Genomic DNA, 16,541 nt, shown 5'->3' with positions numbered 1-16,541 from the left:
GACGCTCCGTCGTGGGGCGGGGCCAGGCTGGCGAGATTGACAGCCAGAGGCGGCGGCTTCCGCCATTGGCCGGGCGCGGCGCCAGCCAGTCTCCCGCGCCCGCCGTCTCGCTTTCTAGGACCGCCGCGACCACGGAGACCCCAGCGCTCCTCCAGGGCGCGGACTAGGGGCGCGGCGAGGAGGGGCGGGGCGGTCGTGAGCGTCATGCTCCCTCGGGAAGAAGCCCCTAGTCGAGGAGACCCCGGCCGACGCCCGGCGGGTGGCGGGGAGGGCCGGCCGTGGACTCGGAGCCGGAGACCCTGCGTGGGTGCTTGCTCACCCAGCGGCCCGGGCGGAGAGAGGGCTCACGGGACAGCCTTGCAGAGGAGGAAGGGGGAAGTGGGTCGCCCCGCGCGGAGCCAGAGGACCCTCAAGGCGGGAGCCCAGGTGTGGCCCCCAGAGAGGAGCGGAGCCCTGGAGAGCCAGTCTGCAGCCCGAGGAGGAGCTGAGGAACTTGGCAGAGGGCCTGGGGCAGGGACGGGTGGTAAAAACCTGCCTGGTCGGTGCCTGCTGCCCGGAGAGGCCGTGGCTGGTGCAGCGAGAAGCAGCTTTGACCCCAGAGACTGCCCCGCCGGCATGACTGCCCGGCCCAAGGGTGTGCCCCGCCTTGAGCGAGGCCGGCCGGCGTGGGAGGGTCCCGGGCTCCAGAGCCTCGCCACCCGGAGGGGCGGCAGTGAGCAAGCAGAGGGGCAGCGTCCGCTTGCCCGCAGGGAGTGGGTGGCCCTCAGAGAAGCCGCCTGGGGCAAGCAGCATGAAGCCTCCAGAGCCCACTCAGGGCAGCGACCTGTTCTAGGCCACAAGCCACGTCTCCGCCTAATTTCAGACCCTGTTGTCCCAAACCAGTCAGGTGAACCCAGCATCGCCACAGGAAGCCTTGTCTCCAAGGGGACAGCGACTGCCCCCGCTTCAGGGGAAGGACCTCAGAGAAACTTGCCACAAGCCTTGAGGTCCCAGTTCCCTGATTTAATAAAGGCCCTTGTCCACAGGCCAAGCCATGTGCCAGCCCTCACAGGACAGGCCACAATGACGGGGCTCCAGGCTGTCAGGGACTGTGGTTGGCAGACTTCTCGGATGACCTAGTGACCCCCCCTCCTGAGACCACCACCTTGTATAGTCCCCTCCCCTTGAGAGTGGGCTGTCACTGGAGGCTGGCTTCTGATTAAGGTTTACATTTTACAGCAAGACAAAAAAGTTTGAACAGAAAGTTCTCTATGTCGTTTGGGCCCCCTCCCTCCCTACTGTGCAGTGTGCATCTGCGTTACCCGTTAACCAGACCTCCTCCAAGATGGGAACGCCTGCGGGACCGTAAAGATCAACTTTTCCTTTCTTCTGACCTAGCAGTGGAACTTCTTACAAGGTTAGCATTCTTTCCCAACTCTGGAGGGGGCCGTACTGACTGCGCACTTTGTAAGAGTTTTACCTGGACTATGTATCTTCGGTGAACTCTCTGTAAAATGTCAGTATGTCATTGTGATGTATGAGCCTTTGTCTCAAAAATATATATGATTGGGCTTCCCTGGTGGCGCAATGGTTGGGAGTCCGCCTGCCGATGCAGGGGACACGGGTTCGTGCCCCGGTCTGGGAAGATCCCACATGCCGCGGAGCGGCTGGGCCCCTGAGCCATGGCCGCTGAGCCTGCGCGTCCGGAGCCTGTGCTGCGTGGCGGGAGAGGCCACAACAGTGAGAGGCCCGCGTGCCGCAAAAAAAAAAAAAATATATATATATATATGATTGTGTCTTGGACTTCTACCAGGCAGAACAGCTCTCAGAGCTTCTGAGAGCCTGCCTTCTGGCTTATAATCCTCATTTTGGCTTGAATAAAATTCTCTATTTTCTTCTTAACTTGATTGTTAATTGAATTTTCACTGACACTTCTAACATTCTAATAGGCAAAGGTGGCACTCCTGGGATTAAGTAACAAAAGACTGAGCCTTCCGTCCTGCTGGCTGTCTGCACCTTCTTGGCTTGCACACGCGTTCTTGAAGCCAGGCTGCCATGTTGGGAGGCCCACTCGGCCAACAGCCCAGGGAGAACTGAATCCTGCCAACACCACATGAGCTCGGAGGTGGATCCCTGCCCAGTTGAGCTTTCAAGTGAGAGGCAGGTGGTACTTAAACGCAGGCTTTTGAGAGACCAGGGAGTGAAGGACCTAGTTAAGCTGTGCCCAGATTCCTGATCTGCATTAACTGTGAGATCCTGTGTTGTTAAGCCACCATGCGATTGGTTACACAGCAACAGGTAAGTGTATTAGTTCGCTAGGGCTGCGCTAACAAAGTTCCACAGAATGAGGGGCTCAAATAACAAGAATTTATCCTCTCAGTCCTGGATGCTGGAAGTCCCAGATCACGGTGTGAGCAGGCTGGTTCCTTCTGAGGCCTCTCTACTTGGTGTGCAGACGGCCGTCTTCTCCCTGTGTCCTTGCATGTTCCTCCTTCTATGCACGTCTGGGTCCTAATCCTCTTTTCTTAAAGGACAATGGTCATATTTGATTAGGGCCCACCCTCATGACCTTATTTTATCTTAATTACATCATTAAAGACACTTTCTCCAAATATAGTCACATTCTCAGGTGCTAGGGGTTAGGACCCAACGTATGAATTTTCAGGGGACACAATTCAGCCCATCACACTAAGTAGTAGAGTTGTCTCCTAATAGCCACTCTGACCTTCAATAGTAGGACTTCAGTTTTTATCCAGGCACTTTTCCACCACATTTCCCTCCTTCCTTTTAGCTAGCTGTAGCCATGTGACTGAGCAAGTTCTGGCTGGTAAGATGTAAGCAGAAGTGACGTGTGTTATTTCTAGAAAATCTCCTTAAAAGGAAGGGGTACACCTGTCTTCTTCCTGCTGCCTGGAATGGGCGGATAGTGGTTGGCACTTGAGCAGTCATTTTGGATCATGAGGATGAAAGCCACATCCCAGGACAATGGAGCTGGCAGGACTGGGTGGAGATGCCATTCCAGCCTGGCCAGACCATCTCTGGACTTCTCACAGACAAATATCTATAGGAGAGAAACGTAATTGCATTTTTTTTTTTTTTTTTTTTTTTTTTTGCGGTACGCGGGCCTCTCACTGTTGTGGCCTCTCCCGTTGCGGAGCACAGGCTCCGGACGCGCAGGCTCAGCGGCCATGGCTCATGGGCCCAGCCGCTCCGCGGCATGTGGGATCCTCCTGGACCGGGGTACGAACCTGCGTCCCCTGCATCGGCAGGCGGACTCTCAACCACTGCGCCACCAGGGAAGCCCCATGATTCCATGTTGTTTAAGCCACTTTTACTTTGGATTATTCTGTTTATGGGCTCCTAAACCCAAATTCTGACCAGTCCAGAGAGGGTATGAGTCACTGAGACCTTATATGGCCACAACAGATCAGGCTGTGTTAGCTGAGGCAAGAAGAAACTCGTCTGCTGAGAACTTACTATACCCCTGACAAGAGGTCTTAGAGGAAAGCCTATTGAAAGGGACCGTCCAGAAGGCAGATTTTTTTAATTCAGAGAAAAGTTTGGCATCGTCGCAGACTAATCAAAGATTCCACAGCTGGGAAGGCAGTTTGGCTTCTTGTCTCCAAAGCCTTAAAATGAACGTAGCCTCTGAACGGCAAATGCACTCCCAGTAATTTATCCTCAGAAAAGAATCACTTGTGTGTCAGGATGGTCACTGGTTACAGCAATATTTAGGACCAAAAGAAACAAAAGGAAACATGGACAGGAGATTAGCTAAATGAAGCACGATATATCCATATGACAAAACTGTGCAGTTATTCAAATCCTGTTTTAGAAGAGCATTCATGACATGGAAAAAGGTGTGCAATGCATTAGCAGGTTACACTACTGTGTATAGCACGATCACCCCTCTTTTTAAAGAAAAACGATACATAAATAGAAAGAGACCTGCTCACCGAGTCTAAAACAGTGACTCTCTCTGTGCAGGGCAATTACAGGAAATTTAATCTGGGTGCTTTTCTGTATTTTTCAAATCTTCAGCAATGAATGTGTACTACTCAGGGGAAAAACATGTAAAAGTTTGAGTGGAGAACTAAAAATGAAAGCCTTGCAACACACTTGTGACTGATTCTGCCCAGGAAAAGAGGGAACCCAACACACCCACAAACGGGGTACACTCCAGTTGGGGGGCAGGCACCTGCCCTAAATCCAAAACCAGGTGGGAGTTCATTGGGGGTGAGGCCTTGGGTCAGAAAAAGGAAACGTGAAGCAGCGCCATGAGGAATAGGCTGAGTGGACTGGCAACTCCTGAGGGTGCTTTGGTGGCCTCCCACCAGTCACCCCCAAGGGGTTCTCTCACTTTAGAGGGAATTATTGCCACGTTATTTTAATTCTACATAAGTACACAAACTGCCAAAGATATAGATACAGTAACTGTTGTTTTGAACAGTGAGCTCTTGTTTAAATTGACTCCCAGATGTACCATTTTCGTTACTCTTCATCCGTGCCTGCATCTCTGATCTTCCATTTTGGATCATTTTCTTCTGCCTGGAAAACACCCTAGAATTTCTCTTACAGTGGATCTTCTATTGCTGAAACCTCTCAGTTTCAGTTTATCTGAAAATGTCTTTTTTTTTTTTTTTTCGCCTTCATTCCTAGTGGATTTTTGGTTGGGTATATAATTCAAGGTTGGCAGGTATGTTCTGTCAGCAGATTACAGATCCGGACATCACGTCTTCTGCTTTTCATTCTCACTGTTGAGAAATCAGTTGACTTAATGTTTGCTCCCTTGGAGGTAAGTGTCTTTTTCCCTCTGACTGTTGTTAAGATTTTCTCTCTGTCTTTGGCTCTCTGTGGTTTCAGCGTGCCATGTCTGGGTGTGTAAGGAGACAATCACTTGTTACAGGATGCCCCTGGGGATCCTGTCGAGTGATCTCCCCATAGGCTGCTCAGCAGGAAGGGCCCAAAAGACCGGCCAAGACCAGTTCTGAAAGTCTTGGAAGCACACGTTCCCCTGGTGAAAGATGTCCGGGATCCGGATGGTCTTTTCACCAGCAGAGCCATTCCCCCACAGCCTGAAATCTGCCATGGCTGCAGGATTGGCCAGGGACTCCCCGTCCCCTTCCAATTCCCCTATAAATACACAGAATGACAGGGAGCAAGGTCCCTCTCCTGGGGCACTACCTATACTGTGGCCATCCGGGCCCGGGGCTAACACAACTCTCCGTGGGATGCAAAGAGCTCGGGAGACAGGTGCTTTTTTTTTTTTTTTTTTAACATCTTTATTGGAGTATTATTGCTTTACAATGGTGCGTTTCTGCTGTATAACAAAGTGAATCAGCTATACATACACATATATCCCCACATCTCCTCCCTCTTGACAGGTGCTTCTTCTGATGACCTTTGGCCTCCCAAGTTCCCCCACTGGCTCCAGTTTGCGGCTGCACCATGTGTTGTTTATGGTGTTTGTTATCACCCCGGCTTGGTTTAACAGTAGAATTTCTCTTCATTTAATCTGCTTGGAAATAGTTGGCTACTGAACGTGTGGACTACTGGCTTCCACGTTTTGGAAACTGCTCGGTCATTGTCTCAAAATATTGCCCGTTTCTCTTCTCTCTTCCTGGTGTTCTCACCACAACCTATCTTCTATTTTCTTTTTTTTTCCTCTCATTGCTTTATTCTGGATAGTTTCATCTGATTTATTTTACTAGTTCTCTTTTTAGCTGTTTCCATTCTACTGCTGAACCCTTAATGTTAACCATTCAGTTCTGGAAGTTTGTAGTTTTCAGGACTGGAATTTATATCTCTTTCTAAAGTATGCTATGTCACTTTTTATAAATAGTTTCTAGCTTCCTGTCAAAATTGTCAAGCTAAGCAACTTTTCTCCTTGAACATAGTGAGCACAGTGTTTAAGAGTCTGTGTCTCACATATTTCCATTATCTAGAGCCTCTAAGGAAATTTTTTGGTCTTGTTTGTTTTTTGGCTGTGTCGCACAGCATGGGGGATTTTAGTTCCCTGACCAGGGATCGAACCCGTGCCCCATGCAGTGGAAGTGCAGAGTCTTAACCACTGGACCACCAGGGAAGTCCCAAGGGAATGTTTTTCATGTCTGAAGTTTTGGCTAATTTTCATTCATTTGCCTCATCTCATGTGCCTGGTTATCTTTGATTATATACTGGACATCGTATCTGAAAATTATTATAGAAGAGATTTACAGCTTAGGGTATTTTCTTCCTCCAGGCAAGATTTTTGTTTGCAATGCTACTCTCCTTGGGACACTAGAAGTTCTAGGTCATGTTAATCCAAATTCCAGTTTCGGAGTCCTCTGAGCCACCCATTTTATTTTTTATTTTTTATTTTTTTTTTTTGCTGCACGTGCAGCATGTGGGATCTTAGTTCCTTGACCAGGGATTGAACCTGCAACCCCTGCATTGGGAGTGCAGAGTCTTAACCACTGGACCACCAGGGAAGTCCAGGCCACCCGTTTTAGAGAGCTGGTTTTCTTCCAGGTCACCCTTATTCTTGGGTGGGCTGGACCCGGAAGTGGAGTGTGAACTGGCCGGGCCCCCAGTCTTGGCCTGCCCTGGATTTGGTTTTTGCTCTCCTAGCCTTGAGCTTAGCTCAGCCTTTCGGGTGTTTCAGGACTCCAACCCCCCCAAAGCAGGAGGAGCCCTAGCGTTCGGCTCATCTCTCTAGGTGCCACCCTCTCCTGGCTTTCAGCCCTGAAAGTTGCTGACTCTCTTGACGTAGATATTTGCCGAGCTTTATTAGCTATTTTCATCAGGAGGGTAGATCCGTATTCTCTAGTCCGTCCTTGCTGTACATGGAAGTTCCTCCTATAAATATTAAATAGGATGCTATTGAGAGTGGTCATCCTTCTCTTATTCCTGATTTTAACATGAATGCCTCCAGAGTAAACCCTCATCAGGTAAGATGCTGCCTCTGGATGGTCAATATATTTTATTATGATAAAGAAGCATTGATTGATCTACAGTTTACCCTTGAACAACATGGGTTTGAGGTGCACAACTCCACTTATATGAGGCTTTTTTTCAGTAAATACCACAGTACTACAGAATACGCGGTTGGGGTTGACTCCTCGGATGTGGAACCATGGATACGGCGGGCCGACTATAAAATTATATGCGAATTTTCAACTGTGCGGGGGTCAGCACCCCAAACCCTGTGTTCTTCAAGGGTCAAATGTATTTTATTGACTGTGTAAAAAAGTGGGTTGAAGTTGGTCAAATGCCTTTATGAAAATGATCTTTTATTTTTGCTTTGGATCTATTAACATGATGTATTATGTTACTGGATTTCCTGATATTGAACCATCCATGCATTATTAAAACAAACCCACTATTTTGATGTAGTACTTTTGTTTGTTTGTTTTGGCTGCACTGTGTGGCATGTGGGATCTTAGTTCCCCGACCAGGGATCGAACTCATGCCCCCTGCAGTGGAAGTGCAGAGTCTTAACCACTGGACCACCAGGGAAGTCCCTTGATGTAGTAATTTTAATGTGTTGCTGGATACTGTTTGCTAATATTTTAAGGGCTTTTGCATTAATATTCATAAAAGAAGTTGGTATAGACTTGTTTTTTAAAGGTCAGTGTGGGGCTTTCCTGGTGGCACAGTGGTTAACAATCCACCTTCCAATGCAGGGGACATGGGTTTGAGCCCTGGTCCGGGAAGATCCCACATGCCGCGGAGCTACTAAGCCCGTGCACCACAACTACTGAGCCTGCCCTCTAGAGCCCATGAGCCACAACTCCTGAGCCCATGTGCCACAACTACTGAAGCCCACGTGCCTAGAGCCCATGCTTCACAACAAGAGAAGCCACTGCAATGAGAAGCCTGCACACCGCAACCAAGAGTAGCCCGCGTGCAGCAACAGAGACCCAACATAGCCACAAAAAAAAAAAAGTCAGCGTGAACTTTTTAATTAATTAATTGGTTTATTTATTTATTTTTGGCTGCATTGGGTTTTCGTTGCTGCACACCGGTTTTCTCTAGTTGCAGCGAGTGGGCTTCTCATTGCAGTGGCTTCTCTTGTTGCGGAGCACAGGCTCTAGGTGCTCAGGCTTCAGCAGTTGTGGCTCGCGGTCTCTAGAGTGCAGGCTCAGTAGTTGTGGCTCATAGGCTCTAGAGTGCAGGCTCAGTAGTTGTGGCGCACGGGCTTATTTCCTCTGCGGCATGTGGGATCTTCCCGGACCAGGGCTGGAACCCCTGTCTCCTGCATTGGCAGGCAGATTCTTAACCACTGCGCAACCAGGGAAGCCCTAGCCATTAGTTTGTTTTTTCCCTATTACTTTCCTCCTTCTGCTTTTCCTAAATGTATTTTTCAATCCTTATGAGTTAGAGGCCAAATTCATTTATTTCCAGGCACTTATTTTTGTTGATATAATTAAAAGCTATACATTTTCTCCATGAGCACTATATTTTAGTTGTATCCCATGCATCAAATATATAAGTCCTGTTGTTCTGCAGTTTTGCATTATATATCCTCTTTGGCCCAAGAGAACTTTAATAGAGGCTATTAAATTTCCAGGTGCCAAGGCCTGTTTGTTTTCTGATTTTGTTATTAATTTGTAAGTTTACTGCATTTGTAATCACATACTCGACTATATTTAAATCTTTTTAAATTTTTTGTTAGGATATTGTTTCCCCCTTTTTTATGAGAATATATTTTAAGATATTTATTTATTTATTTATTTGGCTGTGCCAGGTTTTACTTGAGGCATACAGGATCTTCGTTGACGTGTGTGAAATGTTCGTTACAGCACACAGGATCTTTAGTTGCGGCATGCATGTGGGATCTAGTTCCCAACCAGGGATCGAACCTGGGCCCCCTGCATTGGGAGCACAGAGTCTTAACCCCTGGACCACCAGGGAAGTCCCCATGAGGATTTTCTTTGTGCCACAATATACGGTCCCTTTTCATGAATGTTCCATGGGCATTGGAAAGAAAGTGCATTTTTTAGTATCAATATAGAATGTATTACCTATATGTTACATCAATACATTATCTATCTATCCATCCATCCATCCACATACACACATGTTCATAAAATGCACCTTACCATGCTCTTTCGGTCTGATCTGTCTGGGACTGACAGCTGGGTCAAACCTCTCAGCTCTGCTTTGGGAAAGCTATGGCTGTTGGTGAAGTTATTTCTGACCATTTCATCTTGTTTGAGAATTGTACCTTCGATTACAAAATGCCCCTTCTGCTTGGCTTAACGTTTTGTGGCCCGGATTCCATCTTGTCTGATACTAAGATTGTGACTGCTGCTTTTATTTTTGTTTGCGTTTTCCTGATATACATTGTCAATGGTTGAATTGTAACCTTTCTCACTCACTTTGTTTTAGGTGTGTCTCAGATACAGCACAGAGTTGGGTTTTGCCTTGTGACCCAATCTGAAAATCTCCCTTTAATTGACGAGTTAAGACCATTTATATATGGTGGGGCTAATGGCAGACTCTGGGAGGGCTCACGCCAAAGAGTGCTTCCCGGAGCTTCTGCTGCCAGTGTCCTTGCACCCACGATGAGCCACAGCCACGCCCTGCCTCTGCAGGAGACCTTCCAACACTGGGAGGTGAACTAGGCAATTTGAGACAAACCCTACTCCCACTAAGGACCAGGAAACTAGGGGACAAAATTTTAAAAATCATCTATTTGAAAGCATCAGAGAACTATTAAGGCAGAGAAGTATAACCAGGCCAAGAGGTGGTCCTTTGAAAAGACTAATAAAAAGAATTGGACCAGAGGGCAGACAGCAGAAGAAGAACTACAATCCTTCAGCCTGTGGAACAAAAACCACATTCACAGAAAGATAGACAAGATGAAAAAGCAGAGGGCTATGTACCACATGAAGGAACAGGATAAAACCCCAGAAAAACACCTAAATGAAGTGGAGATAGGCAACCTTCCAGAAAAAGAATTCAGAATAATTATAGTGAAGATGATCCAGGACCTTGGAAAAAGAATGGAGGCAAAGATCGAGAAGATGCAAGAAATGTTTAACAAAGACCTAGAAGAATTAAAGAACAAACAAACAGAGATGAACAATACAATAACTGAAATGAAAACTACAATAGAAGGAATCAATAGCAGAATAACTGAGGCAGAAGAACGGATCAGTGACCTCCAAGACGGAATGGTGGAATTCACTGCTGTGGAACAGAATAAAGAAAAAAGAATGAAAAGAAATGAAGACAGCCTAAGAGACCTCTGGGACAACACTAAACACAGCAACATTCACATTATAGGGGTCCCAGAAGGAGAAGAGAGAGAGAGAAAGGACCCGAGAATATATTTGAAGAGATTATAGTTGAAAACTTCCCTAACATGGGAAAGGAAATAGCCACCCAAGTCCAGGAAGCGCAGCGAGTCCCATACAGGATAAACCCAAGGAGAAACATGCCGAGACACATAGTAATCAAATTGGCAAAAATTAAAGAAAAAGTATTGAAAGCAGCAAGGGAAAAACGACAAATAACATACAAGGGAACTCCCATAAGGTTAACAGCTGATTTCTCAGCAGAAATTCTACAAGCCAGAAGGGAGTGGCCTGATACACTTAAAGTGATGAAAGGGAATAACCTACAACCAAGATTACTCTACCCGGCAAGGATCTCATTCAGATTCGCTGGAGAAATCAAAAGCTTTACAGAGAAGCAAAAGCTAAGAGAATTCAGCACCACTAAACCAGCTCTACAACAAATGCTAAAGGAACTTCTCTAAGTGGGAAACACAAGAGAAGAAAAGGACCTACAAAAACAAACCCAAAACAATTAAGAAAATGGTCATAGGAACATACATATTGATAATTACCTTAAACGTGAATGGATTAAATGCTCCAACCAAAAGACACAGGCTTGCTGAATGGATACAAAAACAAGACCCATATATATGCTGTATACAAGAGACCCACTTCAGACTTAGGGACACATATCTTTTCCCCTGAAAGTGAGGGGATGCAAAAAGATATTCCAGGCAAATGGAAATCAAAAGAAAGCTTGAGTAGCAATACTTGTATCAGATAAAATAGACATTAAAATAAACAATGTTACAAGAGACAAGGAAGGACACTACGTAGTGATCAAGGGATCAATCCAAGAAGAAGATATAACAATTACAAATATATATGCACCCAACATAGGAGCACCTCAATACATAAGGCAACTGCTAACAGCTATAAAAGACGAAATCAACGTAACACAATAATAGTGGGGGACTTTAACACCTCACTTACACCAAGGGACAGATCATCCAAAATGAAAATAAATAAGGAAACAGAAGCTTTAAATGACATAACAGACCTGATAGATTTAATTCATATTTATAGGACATTCCATCCAAAAACAGCAGATTACACTTTCTTCTCAAGTGCGCACGGAACATTCTCCAGGATAGATCACATCTTGGGTCACAAATCAAGCCTCAGTAAATTTAAGGAAATTGAAATTATATTAAGCATCTTTTCTGGCCACAACGCTATGAGATTAGAAATGAATTACAGGGAAAAAAACGTAAAAAACACAAACACATGGAGGCTAAACAATACGTTACTAAATAACCAACAGATCACTGAAGAAATCAAAGAGGAAATCAAAAAATACCTAGAGATAAATGACAATGAAAACACGATGATCCAAAACCTATGGGATGCAGCAAAAGCAGTTCTAAGAGGGAAGTTTATAGCAATACAAGCCTACCTCAAGAAACAAGAGAAATCTCAAATAAACAACCTAATCTTACACCTAAAGGAACTAGAGAAAGAAGAATAAACAAAACCCAAAGTTAGCAGAAGGAAAGAAATCATAAGGATCAGAGCAGAAATAAATGAAATAGAAACAAAGAAAACATTAGCAAAGATCAACAAAACTAAAAGCTGGTTCTTTGAGAAGATAAACAAAATTGATAAATCATTAGCCAGACTCATCAAGAAAAAGAGGGAGAGGACTCAAATCAATAAAATTAGAAATGAAAAAGGAGAAGTTACAACAGACACTGCAGAAATACAAAGCATCCTAAGAGATTACTACAAGCGACCCTATGCCAATAAAATGGACAACCTGGAAGAAATGGACAAATTCTTAGAGAGGTATAACCTTCCAAGAGTGAACCAAGAAGAAATAGAAAATATGAACAGACCAATCACAAGTAATGAAATTGAAACTGTGATGAAAAATCTTCCAACAAACAAAAGTCCAGGACCAGATGGCTTCACAGGTGAATTCTATCAAACATTTAGGGAAGAGCTAACACCCATCCTTCTCAAACTCTTCCAAAAAATTGCAGAGGAAGGAACACTCCCAAACTCATTCTATGAGACCACCATCATGCTGATACCAAAACCAGACAAAGATACTACAAAAAAAGAAAATTACAGACCAATATCACTGATGAATATAGATGAAAAAATCCTCAACAAAATACTAGCAAACAGAATCCAACAGCACATTAAAAGTATCATACACCATGATCAAGTGGGATTTATCCCAGGGATGCAAGGATTCTTCAGTATACGCAAATAAATCAATGTGGTACACCATATTAACAAATTGAAGAATAAAAACTGTATGATCATCTCAATAGAGGCAGAAAAAGCTTTTGACAAAATTCAACACCCATTTATGATATAAAAAAAAAAACTCCCTAGAAAGTGGGCATAGAGGGAACCTACCTCAACATAATAAAAGCCATATACGACAAACCCACAGCAAACATCATTCTCAATGGTGAAACACTGAAAGCATTTCCTCTAAGATCAGGAACAAGACAAAGATGTCCACTCTCACCACTATTATTCAACATAGTTTTGGAAGTCCTAGCCACAGCAATCAGAGGAGAAAAAGAAATGAAAGGAATACAAATGGGAAAAGAAGAAATAAATCTGTCACTGTTTGCAGATGACATGATACTCTACACAGAGAATCCTAAAGATGCCACCAGAAAACTACTAGAACTAATCAATGAATGTGGTAAAGTTGCAGGATACAAAATTAATGCACAGAAATCTCTTGCATTCCTATACACTAATGATGAAAAATCTGAAAGAGAAATTAAGGAAACACTCCCACTTACCATTGCAACAAAAAGAATAAAATACCTAGGAATAAACCTACCTAGGGAGACAAAAGACCTGTATGCAGAAAACTATAAGACACTGATGAAAGAAATTAAAGATGATACCAACAGATGAAGAGATATACCATGTTCTTGGATTGGAAGAATCAATATTGTGAAAATGACTATACTACCCAAAGCAATCTACAGATTCAATGCAATCCCTATCAAATTACCAATGGCATTTTTTACAGAACTAGAACAAAAAATCTTAAAATTTGTATGGAGACACAAAAGACCCCTAATAGCCAAAGCAGTCTTGAGGGAAAAAAATGGAGCTGTAGGAATCAGACTCCCTGACTTCAGACTACACTACAAAGCTACAGTAATCAAGACAATATGGTACTGGCACAAAAAAAGAAACATAGATCAATGGAACAAGATAGAAAGCCCAGAGATAAACCCACGCACCTATGGTCAACTAATCCTTGACAAAGGAGGCAAGGATATACAATGGAGAATAGACAGTCTCTTCAGTAAGTGGTGCTGGGAAAACTGGACAGCTACATGTAAAAGAATGAAATGAGAACACTCCCTAACACCATACACAAAAATAAACTCAAAATGGATTACAGACATAAATGTAAGACCGGACACTATAAAAACTCTTAGAGGAAAACATAGGAAGAACACTCTTTGACATAAATCACAGCAAGATCTTTTCTGATCCACCTCCTAGAGTAATGGAAATAAAAACAAAAATAAACAAATGGGACCTAATGAAACTTCAAAGCTTTTGCAAAGCAAAGGAAACCATAAACAAGATGAAAAGACAACCCTCAGAATGGGAGAAAATATTTGCAAACGAATCAACGGACAAAGGATTAATCTCCAAAATATATAAACAGCTCATGCAGCTCAATATTAAAAAAAAAAACAAACAACCCAATCCAAAAACGGGCAGAAGACCTAAGTAGACATTTCTCCAAAGAAGACATACAGATGGCCAAGAAGCACATGAAAAGCTACTCAACATCACTAATTATTAGAAAATGCAAATCAAAACTACAATGAAGTATCACCTCACACCAGTTAGAATGGGCATCATCAGAAAATGTACAAACAACAAATGCTGGAGAGGGTGTGGAGAAAAGGGAACCCTCTTGCACTGTTGGTGGGAATGTAAATTGATATAGCCACTATGGAGAACAGTATGGAGGTTCCTTAAAAAACTAAAAATAGAGTTACCATATGACCCAGCAATCCCACTACTGGGCATATACCCTGAGAAAACCAAAATTCAAAAAGAGTCATGTACCAAAATGTTCATTGCAGCTCTATTTACAATAGCCCAGAGATGGAAACAACCTAAGTGCCCATCATCAGATGAATGGATAAAGAAGATGTGGCACACATATACAATGGAATATTACTCAGCCATAAAAAGAAACGAAATTGAGCTATTTGTAATGAGGTGGATAGACCTAGAGTCTGTCATACAGAGTGAAGTAAGTCAGAAAGAAAAAGACAAATACCGTATGCTAACACATATATATAGAATTTAAGGGAAAAAAATGTCAGGAAGAACCTAGGGGTAAGACAGGAATAAAGACACAGACCTACTGGAGAACGGACTTGAGGATATGGGGAGGGGGAAGGGTGAGCTGTGACAGGGCAAGAGAGAGGCATGGACATATACACACTAACAAACGTAAGGTAGATAGCTAGTGGGAAGCAGCCGCATGGCACAAGGATGTCGGCTCGGTGCTTTGTGACCGCCTGGAGGGGTGGGATAGGGAGGGTGGGAGAGAGGGAGACGCAAGAGGGAAGAGATATGGGAACGTATGTATAACTGATGCACTTTGTTATAAAGCAGAAACTAACACACCATTGTAAAGCAATTATACCCCAATAAAGATGTTTTTAAAAAAAAGCACGTTTAATGTGCACAATTTGATGAGTTTGGACCTGTGCAAACACCCGTGAAACCATCACCACAGGCAAGGCAACAGACACACCATCACCTGTAAAAGTTTCTCTGGGGCTCCTCGGTTTTTGTTTGTTTGATTTGTTGTTGTCAACATGGTTTCAGTTCCATTGCCAGTGGCCTCGTTACTTTTTAGACAGAAACAAGGTTTACATCCTAGACATGTGGGTGGGGAGTAAAATATCGATACAATAAAAATAAAGCACTTTCCCTTTTGGATAACTTCTATCCTTTAGTTTTTACGTTAAATACTGGTTAGCAGTTCAGTTGACTTCAACAACCATTTGTGGGTCCTTACTACGTGTCAGGTGCTGGGGATGTGATATAAATAACAAACCCCTGTCCCTAGGGAGCTTACAGTCCGGTGGATGAGGCTGCGCTGTAATAAATTGCTGCTTCTACATCCAAAGTGTAGCACAAATCTGTCCACTTCCTCGGGCTCCACGTGTCCAGCTGGCCTAGGCCACTGTCAGTCCTAACTAGCTCCCTATGTCCACTCCTGCTGCCTCAACTCCGTCCTCCACACGACAGACTGGGGGCGCTTTTTATTTCTCTCCTATAAACACAAAACGTTAAAAACATGGCCCACACACTAATATGTATAAAATAGATAACTAATAAGAACCTGATGTATAAAAAATTAAACAAAACATAGTCCAGGGACCACCCAGTACACCTTCTAAACTCAACAACTATTAATATCATGTCATATTTGCTTTCTCTGCATGTAGACACCCTCCTCCATCATTTGAGAGTAGGTTGAAGACATTGTCACACTCCAGCCCTCAATACTTCAGCAGATGTTTCCAAAAGTAGGAGCCATGATACCACCTTCCCCTAATTACCTAATATCACCTAAAATCCAGGCCTGGGACTTCCCTGACAGTCCAGTGGTTAGGACTCCACGCTTCCACTTCAGGGGTCACGGGTTAGATCCCTGGTCGGGGGACTGGGATCCTGCCTGCTGCACGGCGCGGCCAATAAATAAAATAAAATAAAATGGGGCTTCCCTGGTGGCGCAGTGGTTGAGAGTCCGCCTGCCGATGCAGGGGACGCGGGTTCGTGCCCCGGTCCGGGAAGATCCCACATGCCGCAGAGCGGCTGGGCCCGTGAGCCATGGCCGCTGAGCCTGCGTGTCTGGAGCCTGTGCTCTGCAACGGGAGAGGCCACAACAGTGAGAGGCCCGCGAACCGCAAAAAAATAAATAAATAAAATGGAATGGAATGAAATAAAATCCAGGCCTGAGTCAAATATCCACATGGCCCCAAATGTCTTTTTTAAGCTTCTTTTAAAACAAGGATCTAATCAAGTTTCCTGCGCTGCACTTGGTTGTTTGTATCTTTTTATGTATAGTTCCCCTGTGGTGGTGGTGGTGGTGGTGTGTTTTTTAAAGGACATTGACTTTCTAAAGACTCCAGGCCAGTTTCTTGCAGAACACCCTCATTGTGATTTGATTGCCTCTTCATGCTGTGACTTAACCTGCTCCTATGTCCCTGTAAC

General features: G+C 44.3%; 1 protein-coding gene across 2 annotated transcripts in view; it reads right to left on the bottom strand.

Moving 5' to 3' along the window:
- HTT (huntingtin) overlaps positions 1 to 16,541 on the bottom strand; it is a 168,339-nt gene that overhangs the window by 135,582 nt on the left and 16,216 nt on the right. The window lies entirely within an intron of this gene.

Source organism: Globicephala melas, chromosome 5 (genome assembly GCF_963455315.2).
Source record: "Globicephala melas chromosome 5, mGloMel1.2, whole genome shotgun sequence".
Classification (NCBI taxonomy): domain Eukaryota; kingdom Metazoa; phylum Chordata; class Mammalia; order Artiodactyla; family Delphinidae; genus Globicephala; species Globicephala melas.
The sequence above is the reverse complement of the archived record's forward strand: the minus strand, read 5'-3'. Positions and strand labels throughout refer to the sequence as shown.